Source organism: Lissotriton helveticus, chromosome 3_1 (assembly GCF_964261635.1).
Source record: "Lissotriton helveticus chromosome 3_1, aLisHel1.1, whole genome shotgun sequence".
In the NCBI taxonomy this organism is placed as follows: domain Eukaryota; kingdom Metazoa; phylum Chordata; class Amphibia; order Caudata; family Salamandridae; genus Lissotriton; species Lissotriton helveticus.
The window spans coordinates 1,195,793,485-1,195,815,744 of NC_136061.1; the positions used below are offsets into that span (position 1 = coordinate 1,195,793,485).

At 44.0% G+C, this 22,260-nt stretch overlaps 1 protein-coding gene across 1 annotated transcript in view; it reads right to left on the reverse strand.

Moving 5' to 3' along the window:
* The window catches only part of JHY (junctional cadherin complex regulator), a 443,466-nt gene that overhangs the window by 392,748 nt on the left and 28,458 nt on the right, over positions 1–22,260 (reverse strand). The gene's annotated exons all lie outside the window — the stretch shown is intronic.

The following is a 22,260-nucleotide window of genomic DNA, read 5'->3' on the forward strand; positions in this document are numbered from 1 at the left end:
CCATAGAACATGACAACTTTGCTCTCCCCTAATCAAGAGTGTATCTCGAGAGTCGTGTGAACAAAAGGCAATTTATTTTACTCAGTCAGTACGTGCATTCTTAGTCTCATCAGATTGTAGAGAAAAGGAAGAGACGGGCGTGTTCAATAAAAGATGTTATTTATTGATCAGTCTCTTTTCTCATACAAGAGAAATGGATCGATATTATTGCAATACTTATGGTTAAGTAAAGTGCATACATTAAGAGCAGAAGTATAAAATAATACTGTAAAAACATTGATATGGTTTCTAAGCCATATGAAGGTTTAAAATGAATAAGATATATTACATACACATATACATTTGACTAATCGTACTCAACTAGTGTTTCTAACTACGCCTACCCCGTGTACCTGACCTAAGTCTAATGCGTGGGCGGGAATAGAAAGTTACAGTTTAAGTTAAGTTTGTTTTTGCCAAGTGACTGACTAAAGAATTCTCTGTGAGGGGTTATTCAGTTCTGTACCTGGAATCTAGGATGGATGAGGGATGGTATCTCTCGTCTCTGGTCTCGATATTCCAGGCTGCCTGCGAGGGCTACCCGGAAGCGCCGGAGCTGGATTTCTCGGCAGGAGAAAAACGGCTTCTCGTTCTCAGCGCGTCAGGAAGGCGGGGCTGCGCCAGCGGGGTCTGCTCTGCTCTGGGCTTCGGCAAGTCTGGCTGCTCCGATCTCGTCACCACCGCGTGTGTTTGCATAGGGCAATATCGGTAATATTTATACCTTTAAGGTGCCGAGATTGACGTAAGGATGGACATAGATACGTCAATAAGGATGTCATACGACCAGGTCGTTAGCACATTCTTTTGCTGAAGTTCTCGGTGAAATCAAAACAATGGCCGCAGGGTTTTTCCCAGGTTGTCATAGGTTTGATTTGTTTTGAGAACTCCGTATGCCTTATCAGGGGCTGGAGGAATATCGCTTGTCTAATTAGATGGCAAGCGTTATGACCTAATCAGATAACACGTTCCTGTGCCGTAGTGTGGCTTTATCAGATAACGGTTCCTGCATCATGGGGGTTTTCTGCCTCATGGGATGGCTGCTAGTTAACTTGTTAGTTTGTTAACCAGAATAGGGTCAGGAATAGGGGGATCGATACAGAACCTATAGGAATACATCACAGTATATAGACTTAGAAGAGACATATATGGACTGAATGAGCAAATACCTTGGGGACGATTAGGAAGACACTAAGTACATGATGTTATGTTATGTTATGTGGTATTTTTAATGCGCACAGATGCTCCAGCGAAGGAGCGTCCTGGCGCAGGGAAAGGCAAACACAACACAACACTAAAACCAGCAACAGAAAAGCAGAGCACTTAAAAACAGGGGAAGTTTTTAAAACAGAAAAGTTTTCAAGGCCCTACGGAAGGATATTAAATCATCCAAGAGGCGGATTTCCAAAGGGAGCGCATTCCAGAGGGTTGCAGCTTTCACTCGAAAAGAGCGTCCCCCCATCCGACTAAGTCTGAACCGAGGAACAACCACCAAGGATTGTCCCAGGGAACGAAGTGAGCGAGTTAGCACATAGGGAGAAATCAATTTATTAAGTAGCACAGGTGCCGACTCTCGAAGAATTTTAAAAACCAGGCTGAGGGCTTTAAATTGAATTCGCTTATTCATCGGGAGCCAGTGTAAGGACCGCAGGGTATTGGAGGTAGGGCAGGTCCGGGGCAGGCCGATCACCGCCCTAGCCGCAGCGTTCTGGACTCGCTGTAAACGTAGTATCTCAGCTTGGTTCACTCCTAAAAGGAGTGAACTAGCATAGTCCAGGCGAGAAATAATCATTGCTTGAATGACCAGCTGTCTTGTAGGAGCATCAAAAAATTTGAGCAGGGGTCTTAGCCCGCGTAATACTCCAAAACAGCACGCCGCCACTCTCTTCGTGTGAGTCACGAAGCTTAACTTGTGGTCAAGCCATACTCCCAGATTCCTGAGTTCCAGGACAGGGGCTGGCGCTGTTCCCAGCTCAGGAGGCCACCATCCCTCTCCCCAGCGGTCCGCATCCCTTCCAACGACCATCACCTCTGTTTTCGATGCGTTCAGCTGGAGACAGTTGTTATTCATCCAGCTGGCCACCTCTCTCAGTCCAGTGCGGAACCTGAGGGCATCCTTCTTGGCATCCCCGCTGATCGTAACCGCCAGCTGAGTGTCGTCGGCATAGGAAACCATGGTTAGGCCCCATTGCCTGGCGACTTCAGCCAGCGGCTGCACGTACAGATTAAAAAGCGTGGGACTCAGCGAGGAGCCCTGAGGCACCCCCGAGGTTTACATGGGCCTCCATGACCTTGGCCGGCCAAGGGAGCAAAGATATAGGGCGGTAGTTTTCTGGTTTCAACGGATCCAAAGATGGTTTTTTCAGGATCGGGGAAACCACCGCTTGCTTCCACTTGGCAGGGACTAGGCCAGAGGTCAGGGAGAGGTTAATCAGAGAACACACTATTGTGCGCCCCTGAAAGGCAGCATCCCTGAAAAGGGCCGATCTTACCGGGTCTGCCGGCGAGCCAGATTTGACTCGCAAGGCCCATTTCGCGAACTCCTCATTAGAGAGAGTTGGAAGGGAATACAGCGATGGACAGTTACTGGAACCACTCCAGGGAATCACAGGTGGCGGTGGACTCGGAAACGCCTGGTAGATTTTCTTAACTTTGTCCAGAAAGAAAGTGGCTAGGACTTCACAATGGGCGATGGAACTGTCCAACTGCAGAGGTACTCTCTTTGCCATCAGGTCTTTTATGGTTTTAAAGATGGTTTTTGTGGGATTCAGGCTATTTCGGAATTCGGCTGCGTAAAACGCCGCCCGGGCCCTACATATAGCTCGGTGGTAGAGCTTGACTGAGGCCAGATAGGCGGATTTCCTATCGGCGTCATACGTTTTGCGCCACTTCCTTTCTGCCCGTCTGCAGGAGGACTTCATGGCACGCAGCGCACTGTCGTACCAGGGGCTAGCCTGCCGAGGACTGGACTTACTGGAGATGATAGGTACCAGGGCATCAAGCGCCCTGGTAATCCAGTTACAGAACCGGTCATAGCCCGAGGAAGCATCCAGCAGAGGACCCAAAGGTTCAGCACCCATAATACAGTGAAGGTCCTCCAGCCTAAGTTTATTCCAGTGGCGTCGAGGTATCCGCAAAGGAGATGGAATAATAGGGTTGGCGGGGAGGGGAAGCCAAGCAGACACCAAGTAGTGGTCAGACCATGCCACAGGATCAACCGCCACAATCTGGACACCCGAAAGAGTCGTGAAAAACGGGTCAAGGATGTGGCCGGCCACATGGATCGGCCATATATTGAATGGACACTAAGACCTAATTAGGTCCTGTCTTCATAACAGTGGAACATTCTGGGGTCGAGATTATGCTGTGGTTTGAGTACAATGACACGTAAATACATTGAATTTGTTTCAGAATAAAGAGTTTGGTAATTCACCAGTCTTGTTTAACTCATATATTATGAGAAATTGTTCTAGTAATACCACTAACAAGGTTGTCTCTCACTTTTTTATACTAGACATTTTTGAGTTTTTTATTTCACAACTGAAGAAATGGACTACAGTCCTCATGAGGCACAACGTGTTTTTGTAGTCCTACGTAAAGCACTGTCTCACTCGAATGTCCATCCCACGTACAGGAGGAGTTATGGACCGTAAAAAGATAATTCTATTACAGGACCGCAGGCTTCGGATTATGCTTTCTCTTTCTTTACTGCAAATTAACAGCAGCCAATTAGAAAGTTGTTAACATATTGAAAAAACTAAATTCCCAGAATGCTTAGAGTAACCACAAGAACAACCATAGAGACTAGCCCTATAAATGACTCTTTTCCCATGACCACCTCCTCTTTCTTTGCTGCTTGCAATGAGTTAAGTGGTCTGCTTTTTAGTCTCACCATAACTCACTGTTATCTGTTATTATAATAGCTAATGCCAATTTATGATTCATTGTATTGAATCGCTATATGTATTTAGTTGTAGAGTTACATCTCACGCGCAAACAACAGGAAAGTTGTGTTGTTATTTCAGCGCGTCTCGTTTGCTGCGCGCAGCGCTTCCCTGACATGTCTGGCCGCCAACCGAGTGCCTTGCCCTTGTGACCCAAACGTACAACATGTTTTTTCAGCGATCAGCGATTGGGCTATTTATGGGCTACGCGACGCCCAATGTCGTTTCCTCCTCGCTCTGCGCACATTTACAAATGCGGTTCGGAGCGGAGGTTGTTTCTTCCTTGCCCGTTGCGGACGCCTGTCCTGGGCTGCACAATAAGGAAGGCCCAAAGCTGAGTGCAGGCTTTTTGGATACAATTGGCTCTTGACGCCCTCTGTTGGGCTGCTAAACTGAGACTACAGCTTTGCTGAGAAGCATTTAAAGTTGGAACTAATCTTCATTGCACCAGGGTTGCTCCCCCTTGACTAATTCCTTTGGAATTCTAGACTTGGCAAATTACGTGTCTGGTTCGTAGGATACGACTTGCGATGGAAGAATGTGCCTATTTTCAGAATACGGGTATTATGAGGAGGAACATGGTCCCCTCTTGGAAGACAACCTTGTGAATGCCCTAGACGCATCGGTGCAACAATCTGTCAATAAGGCGGTAGAGGTGGCACTCCCTCAGACAGTGAACAAGGCGCTGGCAGCCCCCCTGAAACCCACCATGGCGCAGCTTGAGAATTTCGCAAAACTACATGGGATGCTGGAGTCCCCGAAACCAGCTGCATCTTCGGGGACAAAAGCTGCAGCTGAGGCCATGGCGTCCAGTTGGCCGCATGCGCAGGTCCTAACTAAGTTACCTCCTCCCTCATCCATAGACATCCATTCGGGGACTTCAGATCCTGTCCCCTCATCATCCAAAAATGTCCAAGATCCCGACACTGACAAGGATTCTACAGGGCATACCGCCTCTCCCAAGAGAAAGAAGGCTAAGAGGGTTTCTACCGACCCCCAGTTCCCCTCCCTTTATACAACTCCTTTCGACTTTAACCTGCAGGATATAGTCCACGCGAGATCATCCGACTGAGCTCCTCCTCTGGAGGTGGGGGATTATTTACATCAAAATCTGAGATGTAGTTTTGACAGGGAGGTTAGGAACCGGTTACAGTCCGAATGTCCCCGCCCGGACGTTCTGGATAAGGTGGCGGATACGCCGGACTTAGACCCTAATATGCTGGCCTTTTTGAAGAAATTTGCGAAAGACCCCAAAAAAGGCATTGACCGTGCCTGTCGCGGGTGCCAAGATAAACTTTTAGCCACCACTTGCCCCTGGCTAAGATCCTAGAACTGGCCTAAGTGGCCAAAGACACCGGTGCACCCATTGATCCCGATTTCCTATATCCTCGGGGGATGGGCACAGTGCGCCATCTGTTTCCTAGGAAACGCGAACTGTGACATCTCCCCCAGTGCAGGGAATCCCTTCTTATGAGGATGGACAGTAACCTAACCGAATTTGCTTCTGCGTAACCTGGCCCCCTAGGCATAGGGTTTGTTATTCGGGGATAAGTTTGTCAAAGACGTCTCTAAATATGTGGGGACTTTCACCTTTCTGGACAAGACCCAATCAAATATCAAAAGTGTGTTCCAAGCGGGCCTTTTTGGATGGGCTGGGTGAGGCAGGAGGCGCTCGCCAGGCCGCAAGTATTATCAGGGCCCTCCCAGAGGTGGATACGGCCGGGGTAGAGGCGACTATCAAAAGCCCACTAGAGGCAGCACGTTTTACCCCACAAGACGCTTCAGTCGTCGTAGATACCATCAGGTTGGACAGAGGGGGAACTTTCGGCCCCAGATTACAGCAGGTAAGACTGATGTCTCTGTCTCCATGTCCTCTGGGGGGTCGCATTCGCCATTTCCTACTCAATTGGTCAGTCATAACTCAGGATGCCTGGGTCCTGCAGAAGGTGCAGGGGTTCCGCATCAATTTCTTTCAAACACCTATGCAGAGTGTTCCCCCTCATCCTCTATTTTTTTCCCAACAAGAAAGACTTTTTATAGATCGAGAAATAGAAGACTTGCTGGAGAAACACATGGTTGCCTATTGCTGATGACAGGCTAGTGGGTTTTTGCAGCAATGTTTTCCTGGTCCAGATGAGGGGCGGGGGTTACAAGTTAGTGCTGAACCTGAAAGAATTCAACTATTTTGTCCTGTACAGACATTTTAAGATGGAGGGGATACATCTTCTGGCGAACATTTTGAAACTAGGGGACTGGATGGCCCGTCTAGATCTCAAAGGCGCATATCTGATGGTTCCAATATTTCACCCACACCGCAGATTCCTGCAGTTCCAATGGCAAGGCAGGCGTCTGGAATATTTGGTCCTGCCTTTTGGTCTTTCCTCTGCTCCTTGGTGTTTCACCAAGCTGATGAAACCGGTGATCGCACATCTCTGAGAGCAAGGTATTTGGTTAATAATTTTACCTAGACAATATTCTGATCATGTCGCATTCCGCTCCCCTAGCAGCTCACCATCTGCAGAAGACACTGACATTGTTAGAGAGTCTGGGTTTTGTAATAACCAAGAAAAAATCGATTTTAGTACCAACTCAATCGCTGGAGTTCTTGGGGTTTGTAATCAATTCCCAGACAGCCCAGCTACAGTTGCCCAAGCAGAAACTGAGGGATCTGAAGAAGGAATTGCGGAAGACTCTGGACACACAGCTTATGTCCTTCAGGGCGATTGCGCATTTAGTAGGCCTGCTAGCCTCAATCATACAAGCCATATTTCCTGGGCCGTTGCATTACCGGGCCCTTCAACGTTTCAAGATCAGGCATCTTCAAAAGGATCTCTCTTATTCGGACCAGGTTCCGCTCACGGACGATGTCCGGGAGGAGACCAAATGGTGGTTAGCCCCCGTAGATGCCTGGAACGGCCGAGAAATCTTCGGATCTCGCATAGAGATGATCATAGAATCCGATGCCTGTCGGTCGGGTTGGAGAGCTAGTTGCGGGGAGATTTCCACGGGGAGCAGATGGTCTGTCCAGGAGATGGAGTTACATATCAATTGTCTCGAACTCCTGGCGGGGTCATTTGGGATTTGCACGCTTTCACCCAGGAAGGTGTTGTGTTGCATCCTCTTACAGATGGACAACATCTCCGCTGTGAGATATATAAACAAGCTGGGGGGCACCAGATCCCCGGTGTGGGAAGAGATCGGCAAGGACTTCTGGCATTACTGCCTAGTGCACCAAATACCATGATTGCGGAATACCTTCGGGGTTGAGACAATGCAATAGCGACTGGAACTCCCGCCATTTAAAGGATTTCAGCGATTGGAAACTCCATCCATCGCTCTTCCAACAGACTGTTTGGGGTCTGTTTTACATAGACCTTTTTGCCTCCAGACTCAATCGTTCTTCAGTTGGAGACCAGATCCTCTGGCAAGAGCAACGGATGCCTTCACGCAAGATTGGTCCAAGGAGCTCTAATATGCATTCCCTCCATTTGTTCTGATACCAAGAGAGCCGAACCAGATTGTGCTGCAGAACGCAGAGCTTTTACTAATCACTCCGGTTTAGAAGTCCCAGCCTTGGTTTCCAGTCCTGCCGGAGCTGACGTGCAACTTTCCGCACATTCTCCTGTGTTTCCGGACGATGCTCCAGGGCCCTCAGGGGGAGTTGCACCCTCTGTTTTTTGCAGGGCACCTGTCCGTGATGTCCGGGAGGCTTTGTGGCAGTAATGGTTGTTGCCAGGAATTTCAGAGGAAGCTTCCAGCTTCATCCAACAGGCCTGGGCCCTTTCTACCAGAAAACGATATAGCTCAACATGGAGAGCATGGTTGGGTTGGTGCCTGGAGGAGCACTTGGATCTATTGGAAGCAGATCTCTCTCAAATTGTGAATTTTCTTTCCAAGAAGGATGCAGATGGTTTATCATATAGATCGGTTAACAATTTCCGATCGGCCATCTCTGCTGGACATGCACACATAGATGGGAGACCGGTAGGTATGCACCCGGCAGTTTGTAAACTCTTAAAAGGAATATGTGTCGCAAATCCTCTGATGTTAGAGTTTTGGCTTTAGAAGGTAGAATATTTTCTCCTGAAGGAGTGTCTTTTGTGATTACAGCTCGTACTAAAACTTTTTCCAAGTCTATTAATTGCAATGCCTTTCCATTGAAAGATAAACTGTGTGTGGTAAAATGACTCAAAGTATATGAGGATTGTACCCGACCTATTAGACCAGTCGGTTGTTCAAGATTGCTGATTGCTTTACAAAGACCTTTTAGGCCTGTTACCTCTGCTACGATTGCCAGGTGGCTCAGATATGTATTATCAGAGGCAGGCATTGACACAGAATCATTTGGAGTGCATTCCGTGAGAGGTGCTATGGCCTCAAAGTCTTTTATGTTAGGTTCCAGTATACATGACATAATGAGAGCAGATGACTTGTCTTCCAGTTCTACATTCAAGCAGTTTCACTATAAACCTTTGGGCGATGTTGCTTCTGTGGTTCTAAATAAGCGTTAAATTAGCATAATCCGAAGCCTCCGGTCCTGTAATAGAATAAAAAATTTGCTAGCATTCGCGCCAAGAAGTTCCAATTCTATTAAGGACACGGAGGCGAGGATTATCCCGCTCAAGGTGCATTCATTGATGATAACTGTCATGGTTTACCCTCTCAGAGACAAAAGTTTATTCTCAGTTATTATAAGTACGATTTCTATTTCAGGTGCAGAACAGATGGGCGAATGAGCAATCGCTTTGGTCTTCTGGGAAGGCTTATGCTACGGTCTTCATCGACGAGGCCTGCAGTCCGGTTTACAACGTTCTTGTTGCTGTTTTTGAAAAATTCGAGGTGTTATTTGGACTATAGACTATTGAATATTGGACAATGCTCGTTGGGCAAAGAAAGAGGAAGTGCTCATGGGAAGAGAGTCATTTATAGGGCTAGTCTCTATGTTTGTTGTTGTGGTTACTCTAAGCATTCTGGGAATGTCGTTTTTTCAATATGTTAAAAACGTTTTAATTGGCTGCTGTTAATTTGCAGTAAAGAAAGAGAAAGCATAATCCTCGCCTCCTTGTACTTAATAGATTTGAAAATTCTTGCCGTGAATGCTAGCAAATTTTTTATTGTTAACACACGGAAGCCCCACAAAAGGAAGAACTCCACCTCTAGAGTCGGTGGGCACTCACGGCGAATAAATTCGACATATGGTGAAGATGCGACCGACCACGTGATCACGTTCACCAAACCAGAAGATACGCCACTCCCAAATATGGCGGTCACCAGATACTTATGGTGGGAGTTATGAGGTAATCTCGATCCACAGTCCAGATAAAGTCAGGGGCTTGGCTAGGTAAAAAGCTGGTGCATGTCCTTGATAAAGTAAATTGGATGGTGCCATTTAAATTCCTAATCTAAAGAATATGGGGAAGTTTTGACCCGCTTAAAACTTGTGGGTTGTCTTTGTAGAAATACAGAGTTGGATGGTGATTACGTTATAGACTATTCTAGGAAGGAGGGTTTTATTGTAGCACTGGGTAAAGTAAATCATAGCCACAGGACACACTGGTCCTTTTTATCAGGATATACAATATGTTGTTTCTCCTAAAAAAACAACGTATTCAGAATAATCAACTTGTATCGTATTTTGACTCTAAATGAATTCTACATACATTTCTCAGTGTGTGACTACAGGAGTCGCCACCTCTACTCAGACTAGGAAGTAAAGTAATAACCCAAATAGAGCAAGACAGAGTTGCACCCACGGAATGTTGCATGTATGCTTCACATGTGTGTTTGTCCACCTTGATTTGCTTGGTGTGTGTTTGCCTTTGCAGTATCACTACCAACACGAGTTCCACTTTATGAATGACGATTTGACTTCAATTGCCACAATAAGATTGCTATGCCATATGTGAGAGCTGTTTTCCAAATTAGTTTCTTCCTAGGTGATATATAACATACAGGAAAGGGAAGAGAGGACCTTGCCTATGATTCTGCACACCGAGAATAAGTGAGGGATCCTTGTTGAGCCCTGATGAATGTCTGAGACCAGTGAGTAGAGAAAGAGAGGAAGAAACATATTAGCAAACCATAGGGATGCCAGGGACATTGAACCCAATAGCATCCACTAAATATATTTTGTAGTATTTTTATCCATATTTAATGTACCACCTAAAAAGGGTAATCCATGTGGTATGCCGTACGGTATTTTTAGATTATAACTGGATCCCCAGAGCGTTATCCACAGGATTTATATATCTTAAGAACTCCTTCAACAATCGTGAGGTCGAGTCCGCTCTGGTAGCACCATCTTGCTACGGTGGGGTGATGTGGCAGATGATGAAGCTTGCCACATTACAAGGGTGAGACCACCTCATCCAATATCTAAAACAATGTAAGATTAGATGATTATCTAGAATAGATAACACTCAGGCAGACAGAGAAGAGGAGATGACCCCTCCCTCTGTCGATTAAGGTCTTACAGCACCCTGTGGTAATGATGAAAGTTTGCGGGCAGTACAGTGAAATAAACCTACGTAGTCATACCCTTGTGACAATAGTACTACTATATAAAACAACAATTATTGGCATTCTAGGCCATTGGTTTTGATGGTCCAACTAAAGTGAAAAACAAAACGAAAATGTAATATACTTCTAAATGCTACTCAATCTGGTTTGCACTTTGATACTCTCTATATAACAGCTGAACTTTTAAAGGCTGTTTCCATAACTTCAGCAGGAATCCTCTACCTCTGTTTATTCAAACAGCCGCAGCTCTCTGTCCACTGTGCACTCCCTTCAGATCATTTTGAGCCTCATGGCCGCAAACGTGATGGACTCCCCAATGTGAGGTCAAAATTGTTTAAGGTGACACAAAACAAAGCAAACTATCATGATGCCTCTTGCCTATTGTGACCTCATATCTGGACAACGATGAAGTGTTATAATTGGGGAAGATGCATACAGTTCCGTCAAAGAAGATAGTCTTGAGAAATAAGTTTAATGGGGGGGGGGGGAATACATGCTGGCACTACATAATATAAAAATGAAAACAAACTATTCCCACGTATTATGGCAGAGGTATTCCAGGAATGTACTGAAGACTAGTAACCACAATAAAATCAAAGAAAAACACTGATCCCTTCAAATGGGATCCTCGGGGGGAGCAGAGCGAGAAGCGGTCTCCCCCCAGGGATTTTCGCCCGAATGGGTCAGACCCAGCGCGGCGATTGGGTAGGTTAGGTCCGGCGCGTGCCAGGTAGGTGCGTAGGCGTTAGGCAGGGGAAAGGCGCCATTTTAGGTTCCAGCTTAGGAGGTAGGAGCGTTTAGGCGAGGGACTGTGGCAGGCGGGAAATTGGTGGTGGCGTAGTTTGTTGGTGCGCAGCTTTTTCTGCCAAGGGGCGTCGCAGAGGTGGAGTCGGAGTCTGCGGTACGAGGAGTCGCTTGTCATGTCGGAAGAGCGAGTCGGAGGGATGCGGTGAGAGCGCTTCTGAAGGCAGTGACTCTATTTATTGATTTAATTGTTTGTCTTTTGTATGGCGCGGACTTTGTCGGGGGGTGTCGGAGTGCTTCACAGGGGGAACAGCTGATGTAGGGGAGCATTGCAGCTGAACAACTGGCAGAAGCGGGGGTGGCATTGCATGCGGCGGGGGGACGTCGTGATAGAACAGGTTACAGAAGGTAGCAAACGGTGCATTACGTGAGGAACGAACTGTCCTGTGAGCAGGTTACAAAGTGTACAAAGTACAAGTGGAGGTATACTACTGCAATGAATGGAGGACACTCAAACACAAGAATGCACATGACATAGGCAATGGCGGCACTGTGGTGTTGTGCTCGTGGTACATCATCTGGTTACCATAGCATCCGATGATGCACCACATCCACACTCCAGAATGTTAGAGTGACCCCTGTTAGTGTACGGTACCTGACTGGGAAGGACGGACCTGCCTGGTCTCTAATAAATATCCTAACTTACTACGAATACCTGACCCCTCATTCTTTACATTTTGGCGACAGAAGACGGGATGAATATTTAACCAGCAGGCAGGAAGATTGAGAACCTACGCAAAGAGTTTTTTTAAAAAACATATCGTCTTTCATTCCTTTCCTGTGTTCAAACGCTGTGCTGTTTCGAAGTCGTGAACCCAGGAGGTCGCGCACGAACATTTCGTACCGTGAGTACAACTGTCATGGAAGTTTGACTGACGCTTGACTGACTTCGTATGTGAAAGTCTTCCAACAATTTTTGACTTCGTCCAAACCGTTACGTGAGCACATGTTCAAGAGTGCATGCTTATTATCATTTTGTCAGAAATTCACAGTCAATTTGAGCAGAAATTATGAATGCTTCGTCGTTTGATTGGAAGCAACGGCACTGTGTCAGCTGTTAAATATAACGATACCTGCGCATACTTTGAATTGTTGGACGTTCTAGAGCGTGAGGCATTTTCAGCTGTGGAGCTCTGCGTCCTTCATCTGCGAGTGTGGTGACGTCCTTACGAGTGTCTCTCCCAGAATCTTGACGCTGTGAACTCACACCACGCTTGACGTCTTCACGTGACAAGGTCCCGCAACGTGCCTACATTTTGTTCTGTGTCAGAGTTATTTACATTGGTGATTTCACCACATTGCCTCCGATTTCAGTTGGAACTACCGAAGATATTAAAACCACTCGTTTTCGTTTATAAACAGTAAGATACTGTTCTAATACTTCTCATTGACTGCAAATACAATTTTAAGAGCATCATTCGACGGTGACATGCACACCTTTGCGGCATGCTCCTTGAAGATTTCGGTGACATGCACACCTTAAGTATTCATTGCTTATTTTAATTTGTATGTATGCTGTATTTATGTTGCATTATTAACGATTTTTTTTAGGTTACCTTCTTTTATTAATTTGCTAAATGGCATCGCAAGGTGGGTTGAATACACCTGTTCCATTTTTACCTCGTCCAGGTGAACCTTCAATTAAATGGTCAGATTGGAAAGCTTATTTTTTAAATTATATAGAAGCCCTAGAAGAAGAACAGGATGATGCTTTTTCACAAAAGAGGAAAAAGAAAATGCTTTTACATAGTCTGGGGCCAGAGGGTAATAGGATTTTTAACCAAATGGAAAAAAAGGTTAGATCTGATGACAATACTGTATTCCTAGACGCTCTGGAGGATTTAGACACACATTACCATCCTCCAGTTTGCGTTGGGATAAGCAGGTATGAGTTTTTCAAGAGGAAACAAGGGAGGTCGGAATCTGTTGAGGATTATGTTTCTTGTCTAAAGAAATTGGCTATTAATTGCGAATTTAGTAACCTCCATGATAGTTTTGTTAGAGACCAATTAGTCATGCATTGCAACAATACATCTATCCAGGAGAAGCTCTGGACTTGTGGAGATTCTCCACTTAATGAAATTTTCGCAATAGTCAGAAAGGCGGAAATGTCCAAGAGGTGCGCCAAAGTTGCCCTCAAAGACAGTGATAAAGATGAGAGTGTAACTGTGGGTAAAGTAACTAGTAACTACCAAAAAAAGAACAGTTATAAATCCTCCTCCTCATATAAAAAGAATGCTAATCCTGGTTCATCTTATAAAAAAGAAAACATTCCCAATTGTTTCAGATGTGGATTTAACGGGTATTATGCGAATGATCGAAATGCCCAGCCTTGAAATGAAATGTAATTTCTGTAATAAAATTGGTCACTTCTCTAAAGTTTGTAAATTTAAATCTGGTAAAGAGAAGAAAGTAGTAAAGTGCATTGATGATTCTATTGAGCCTATTACAGAAAATTACGATGCATCTAGTGATGATAGCATCTTTTGCATCCTTGACTTTTGGGAAGATGACAATGCCGTTTTGAACATATAATGTAAATCTAAGAAACCCACTTGCAACATCCTAATTGGAGGAGTTTTGATAAGCATCGTACCTGATTCTGGCTCCCCCTATACAATTGTTAAACATGATATTTGGAAAAAATCGTTTGCACATGTTTTAAAAAAGGAGTTACTTCCACCTGACATCAGGCCTGTTACATTTACTGGTGAAAAAATTCCCATGGTAGGATTTGTTGAGGAGATCTTTGAATTTCAGGGACGGAAATGCTTGGGAAAGTTGTATGTCGCTGAAGTTGGTCCATCCATTCTTGGCTGGATTGATCAAGGTGCATTAGGCATCATCCTAAATGCAAAGAACGATGTTCAGGTTTTGATTCTTGATGAAGACAACAAGTAATTCCTAGATAGAGTAACTTTACGATTTCCAAAAGTTTTCTCAGGGGAAATTGGGAAATTGATCAACTTTTCTCATAAAATTATTTTGAAGGATGGTGCCAAGCCTGTGTGCCATAAAGCAAGGAATATTCCTTTAAGCATCAGGAGTGATGTCATGAAAGATTTGGATGTACTAGAAAAGAAGGGAGTTATTGAGCCAATAGAGAGCTCTGAATGGTTGGCGCCATTGGTCGTCGCGAGAAAACCTGACGGCCGTCTACGCTTATGCATAGATTTAAGAGACCTTAATAAAAATATTGTAATTGATAAATTTCCTCTCTCCAGGATTGATGAACTTTTAGCACAAAGCTGTGGTGTCAAATGGTTTTCTTCCATAGACCTGGTATCAGCATACCATCAAATTCCCCTGCACGAGTCCAGTAGGAAACTTACGGCATTTATAACTCCTTTTGGATGTTATCAGTTCATTAGAATGCCTTTTGGACTGGCTTCGGCAGCTGCCGTTTTTCAACGCCTTATGCACAAGTTATTCAAGAGCATGGAACACGTGACCTACTTCCAGGATGACATACTGGTAATGGGCAAATCCAAGAATGACCATGACAAGAGATTGTTTTCTGTTTTAAAAACACTTGAGTGTAATGGTTTAACAGCCGAGCCTAAAAAATGCAAATTTGGTGTGAACTCTTTGACCTATTTAGGACACGAAGTGGGTGAAAAAGGTATTTTTCCAAAAAAGAAATTGGTTGAAGCAATTGAAAATACCCCTGTTCCCTGTTGTAAAGATGATGTTAGGTCATTTCTTGGAATGGTTGAGTTTTACTCAAAATTTGTAAAGAATTTTGCTGACAAAACTTTTAATCTTAGGCAACTACTTAAATTAAGAACAGAATTTGTCTGGAATTATATTTTACAAAATGACTTTGACGATATAAAGAAAGATATAGTTAATGCATTTCCCCTTCAAGCATTTGATCACACCCTGCACAACATTGTCACCACCGACGCGAGTGGTAAGGGATTGGGTGCTGTCTTTTCACAGTCTAACGGGGATGGAATCGAAATCACAATTGCTTTTGCTTCCAGGTCCATAACCACTCTTGAAGGGAAGTTCTCAGTTATTGAGAGAGAGATGCTAGCCGTTGTGTGGGGTATCGGGAAGTTTAGACAATTTATCTGGGGCACTAGATTCACATTACGTACCGATCACAAACCTCTATTAAAAATCCTTACCTCTGATGGAATGTTGAAGGCCACCCCGACACTTGCACGGATGAGTCTTAAGCTGCTGGGATATGTGTATGATGTTGAATATATTCCTGGCAAAAGGAACATAATTGCTGATTATTTAAGTCGTTCTCCTTTACCGAATTGTGATGATTCGTATGACTCTTTCGAATCTGTGGAGGTTGCCGTTGTCCATGATGACTGTCACCAGCGGTTAATGGCTATTTCTAAAAAAGAGTGGGAGATGTGCTGTGATAAGGATGAGATCTTGAACTCTGTTCGTAATTTTGTTACCAAGGGTTGGCCTTGTAAATCGAAATTGAGGGAGGAACTGAAACCATTTTGGGAGGTCAGAGATGAACTCTGTATAGATGATGCTGATCACTTGTGTAGAGGTGAAAGAGTTATTGTACCTTTCTCCTTGAGAAATAAGATCCTATCCATTAATCATGAAGGTCATCTAGGCATCATGAAGTTGAAGTCAAGAGTAAAATTATCGTACTGGTGACCTGGATTGCATAAGGAGGTTGAGAGATTTATTCAAAGGCGTGACACTTGTGCAAACGCTGATAAGTCCTTGCGTATATTTAAACCTACTCTCGGATTTAGACATATTCCTATGTACCCTTGGGAAGATTTGAGTATGGATTGGTTGGGCCCTGTTGAAAGCTATGAAGGCAGCATTAAGCATATTCTAGTTGTGATTGACAATTACTCTAGATGGCCTGAAATTGAAATATCCGAGAAGTTTGATGCTAAGGTTGTTGTTGCTTTTCTTCGGAAGTTGTTTTTACAAGAAGGTATTCCGAGGAATATTTTGACTGATAACGGTCCACAATTTAGATCTGAACTTTTTCTGGAATTCTTAAGTAGGAATGGCATAACCCCTAAAAAGACACCTGTTTACCACCCTGCTGGTAACGGCATTGTTGAGAGATTTAACAGGGTAATCATGGGGAGTATCCAGGCCTCTATTCGTGCTGATAAAGATTGTGAGAAGGAATTGCTAGAAACTATTTGGGCTTATAGAATCACCCCCACCAGTACCAATTATAGTCCTTTCAGGATCCTTAGAGGTAGGGAACCATTTACCAAGGATAATGTTACTTGGAATTCCAAGAAAATTTGTGGGAAGTGGTCTCCTGCTTTAGTCCGTTCAAGACTAAGAAAGATTCAAGATTCACACATTAGCAAATTTGGTAGAAAAAATGCCATTAGAGAAGCTGAACTCAATGTAGGGGATTGGGTCAGAATTAAACTTGACACTAAGATTAAGAAATGTCAAAGCAAATTTTCTGATCCTTTACAGGTTCTAGAGTTGTTCTCAAAATCTGCTAAGTTAAGTGACAACAAAGTTTGGCATCACAACAGATTAGCAAAATGCAAAGGAAACTTCTCCTGCTTCAAGACTGATACTGATCTTGCTCCTTCTTTCGAATGGTTGTGGGATGATGTCATGCAAGATAGTAACGCTGGGGATAAAGTTGTTAAAGCTTCCACCAGTAATATTTTGACATCCTCTTCGCAGTTGTACGATTCGTCCCCCTTTCAGTTGCCTTCTCCTGATTTGCCTGCACCAATAGATTCCTCATCTGCTCATAACCAGCACATTTCACGCACTGGTAGGCAAATCAAAATCCCTGCTCGGTTCAGGAGCTATGTAATGTGACTGTTTTTAACCTTGCTGTGTTATTCTCTACTGTTTTAGTCCAGAAATAGAGGGGGAGTGGGTTGTAGTGGTAATGTAGTAACTAATTTACATGTTTATTTGCAACGTTATTTTGCTTTGTTATTCTGCAACTCGTTTTATTCCCCTGATATGTTATTCCACATAATTTTTATGATTTTCCTCTGCTGCAACTCGTTTTATTCCCCTGATATGTTATTCCACATAATTTTTATGATTTTCCTCTGCTAAGTTATTTCACATAATAATTATTATGTAGACGTAATGACTATAGATTTTCTGTTAATATAAAGAAGGGAGATGTGGTGTTGTGCTCGTGGTACATCATCTGGTTACCATAGCATCCAATGATGCACCACATCCACACTCCAGAATGTTAGAGTGACCACTGTTAGTGTACGGTACCTGACTGGGAAGGACGGACCTGCCTGCTCTCTAATAAATATTTTTATTTATTTATTTATTTAGCCATTTATAAAGCGCCTGGTGACCCGGAGGCATCCCCGCGCTAATGATACAAGTGGAGACCAGAGGGGGAAGGGGAGCTTATTTGGGGAAAAGCAGAGTTTTCAGTTTTTTACGGAATATCCTAACTTACTACGAATACCTGACCCCTCATTCTTTACACTCAAACACAAGAATGCACATGACATAGGCAATGGCGGCACTTGTGCAAGTATCGAAAGCAAGCAAAAGCAGGAGGTAGAAAACGGTATTACAAGAGGACAGTGACATGTGCATGTTACCAAAGAGTACTGAACACAGGTAAAGGGTAGTACTACAATAATGGCAGTCTATCAAACCTCAAGGACACACTGGGAAGGCACTCCCATAGTCATTGACTTGCTTCGGACGGGCTCGGTTATGGAAGAAGACGGAGGAGCTAAGTGGCCACGGCGTGCAGCGTCAAGAGGGAATCCTGTCATTCACCTGCCACCCTCAAGTGGACTTTGACTCTGCTTCAATGGGGGTGGTTTGTAACAACTGCAGAGACGGGAAGTATCAGCAGGGTTCCTGCGAGGAGTAAGTATATGGCGATTTTGTCCTGAGCGGTTAAAATTTGGTGGCGGACCTGTTCCTTGGGAGGTCCTAGTTTTCTTTATCAACAGTTGCGAAGCAGGAGCGGCTTTGTGTAGGTCATAGTATTCACGAGACTTTACTAGTGCGGTGGTCTCTGCTTTTAATCCTCAATGTGGCCACTTGGGGTGTGGGGTTGCACACTTGGACGTGTCAACTGTGGTGACGAAAGGTATTTAGCAGGGTTACTGCGAAGGGTAAGTATATGGCGGTTTCTAGCTGGAGCGGTTAGAAATTGGTGGCGGACCTTGCTCCTAGGGCAGGTCCTAAGGTGTCTTTATTAACAGTTGCGAAGCGAGCTGTGACATCTTGATGGAGTATGATGGCGAAATTGGTGATGGCGAATTGCCAAATACTACGATAATATTGAAAATTTTCTGGTTGATCAAAAGGAGTCAATTTTTGGCTATGAATGGACAGTGGTAATAATAATATGGGATTTATATTGAAAAAATGTGGTTCCGGTAGTGGTCACTCAGGAATTGGGGTCGGGGGTTCGGGGTAAATTCACGTCTGCCAGTATTTTTCAGAGATCACGAGCGGATTTCACGACGGATCAAGGTCAGCGAGTGGGACATCGTGGGCGTGATGATCCCCAGGATTTTCAGCAGCGGGCTGCGCAGCTAACATCAGGTAGGGAGTAGCTAGTAGGCTGCGTGGTCACGACCTGTAGCGAGCAAAGGTTTGTCATTATACCATGTTTTTCTGGCAAGTTTTCAAGGATTTCTTTTTATGGGGCAGTTGTTGTGGGGTAGGGAATTGCAGGGTGGGGTTTTCTTGAAGCGAATGTTCAAAGTTTCAGTAAAGAGAGGGCTCATCAGTTTGCATTAGCGGGAGCCAATTACTTTTGATTTGTTACAACAGCTTCTACGGTACTTGCTCATTTGCTGTTTTGATGGGTGGGAGCTTAGTCGTTCTCGGTGCGTATGATATTGGTTCTTTGGGGCATTTCGATTTTCAGATTTGATGGGCTTAAGGGGTCAATTGGGCAGGCAATCTACAAATGTACAGGTTCCAGAAGGTAATTTGCGAATTTGGTTGCGACAGTAAAAACAGATCAAAGGGGTAGGTGGACATGGTTTTCACTGAGTGGGAGTGGCATTGGGGTTTGTTGTCCACGGCAAGAATGGAAATCCTTTTTAATATCCCCTCATTTCAGGCACGGGTGGTATTTTGTCATGCAAACTGGGACAATATCATCTGGTTTTTCATGTGCTGGCGGTGTTTCCGTAAAGTTGTTGACGTTAGTGGGTAAGAATCCCTTATAGTATGGGACCCATTCTGTTAGAATTGGAGATGTGATCGGAGGCGTCACGGTTGGGATAAAAAAAAAAAAATCGGTAGATGGAAGTCTGATGGTTGTTCTCGTTCTATTTGTCAGTAGTTTGCAATTTACTGGGTGGGGATGCCTGCTTCTTGTTGTCAGTTTTACCTTAGATCAAGTTATGCTCTTACCGGAAAAGGAGGACCTGGATTATAGGACATTCTTTTATCAAATGGTCGGTTACATATGCGGAGCAACACAAGTGTGGCCGTGCATTAGGTGTACACAGCAAAGGTCATGAAGTATTTTGGAAGGGGTTGGGGGGGATGCAATGGGGTGCTCTATTTCCTGTGCGGTCCAATTTGTCACGGGAGAAGGGATTTCCAGATTTGTTGAATTTCACTTAGGGGAGGTTGATATGGTAGCACTGTCAGGTTTCTTTTAATAAGGAATGAAATTGGATTGGGCGGTGTTGAAGAGTAATTGGTCAGGAACATCTCTATTTTGGACAGAATTCATTTAGCGGCAGCATTGGAAATGGGCTCGGAACTATAGAGCAGTGGAGAAAGCTCGCCGGAAGTTGATTGGAGCAATGGGAATTTTCTCTTCAGGGATGGGTCTTTGGAATTTCACTGCATGAGACTATAACAGGTACTGAGGAACACCTTTTTCGTGATGATGGGGTACATTTGTCCCAGATGGGGCAAGCTTATTATTTGATGGAGTTACGGGAAGAGGGGATGAGATGGGATAACGTGTTTCCATTGCTAGCCAAAATCAGGTACGACAGAGATGGCCCTGACATGCTAATACTCCATTTAGGAGAGAATGATTTGGTAGCATTATCAGGTTTAAGTATATAAAAAAAATGCAGTTAGATTTAGCTGTGAGCACAAACAATTGGCTAGGGACCAGGTTGGTGTGGACTGAATTTGTTTTAGGAAGCAGTGGTGGAACGCAAGGAACCTCAGTGCTATGGAGAGAGCAAGGAAGGAACTGAACAGAGCTATGAAAATCTTTCGTGTGGGTTTGGGGATTCAGACCACAGCACATGACAACATCACTGGCAGGGAAGGCCATTTGTTTAGAGAAGACGGAGTACATATAACCCATTTGGGAATGGCTTATTATGTCCTTGAAATAAGAGACATGTTGTCAAAAGAGTTGCAAGCGGATTTGTGGGTATCTTCAAGAGTGGAAGACATAAAAAAAAACATGTGGTTAAAAAGGTTAAAAAAAAAAAAAAAAGAGGGGATTTTGGGTGAAGTCAGGAAAAATCCGGGGGTTTTTCCTGAGTGGCGGAATAGGGGGAGGTCAAGGTCTAGAGCGGACTTGATCGTCCTTCATGAGAGAGGGTGGGGGAGGAACAGGATGGGGGAAAGGAAAGGAAAAGAAGGAAAAGTGAAATATTTTGGAAACATGGGGTGAATTCATGAAATGAAGTTATGATGGTTCTTTGGTCAATACAGTTACAAACAAATAAGTTCAAATAAATTATAAGGTTTTGGTACAAATTGCAAAATTGTATGGTTCAGAAGAAAAGTGATAAACAAGTGTTTTTAGGTTTTATGGATATTTAAGAAATTGCCTGATCTTATTAATAAAGTGGCCTTTTATGCTACCAGTGATGTTTTGTCTCATTGTGTGGGTCTGGAGTATTTTGGGTGATGGGATCTTTGGGGGGAGCAGAGCGAGAAGCGGTCTCCCCCCAGGGATTTTTGCCCGAATGGGTCAGACCCAGCGCGGCGATTGGGTAGGTTAGGTCCAGCGCGTGCCAGGTAGGTGTGTAGGCGTTAGGCAGGGGGAAAGGCGCCATTTTAGGTTCCAGCTTAGGAGGTAGGAGCGTTTAGGCAAGGCCCGCCCACCCACCCCTAAAAAAATAAATACAAATATATATATAAATAAATAAATAAATAAATGCAGTTATATATACTAATAATACTAATAATAAACTGTTGTTAAAAATAAGCAGATATGTGTTAACTGCAATATGCCACTATAGGACAGGCAATTTATGTATCCTATATTTTGGTTAGGCGGAATAGGGGGAGGTCAAGGTCTAGAGCGGACTTGAAAGTCCTTCATGAGAGAGGGTGGGGGAGGAACAGGATGGGGGAAAGGAAAGGAAAAGAAGGAAAAGTGAAAGATTTTGGAAACATGGGGTGAATTTATGAAATGAAGTTATGATGGTTCTTTGCTCAATACAGTTACAAACAAATAAGTTCAAATAAATTATAAGGTTTTGGTACAAATTGCAAAATTGTATGGTTCAGAAGAAAAGTGATAAACAAGTGTTTTTAGGTTTTATGGATATTTAAGAAATTGCCTGATCTTATTAATGAAGTGGCCTTTTATGCTACCAGTGATGTTTTGTCTCATTGAGTATTTTGGGCGATCATTATTTGTATCCTATAAATGCACTTACTATTGTGTGACACAAGTCTACTCTGCGCTCCGATGAATCATGCTGTGCCAACACTTTGAGCCACATGTATAAATATGAGGAATAGCGATTACCTAATTGCAATTTTCTGCGAATTGCAATTACTTAATCGCTACTCCTAATGTACGAAACTCGATGAGTTTCTTTTAGCAAATACTAGGGGGGCACAAACCGACCTACCTTATTAATATTAATGAGGGAGGTCGCACTTTGCACACCATTAGGAATCAATAAAATCATGGGGATGGTGGCCTGCTGGGGTCAGCAGACCACCATACCTGTGACTGCTTTTAAATAAAGCAATCATTTTTTAAATGCTGCCCGTTTTCCTTGAAGGAAAATGGATTGCATTTAAAAGA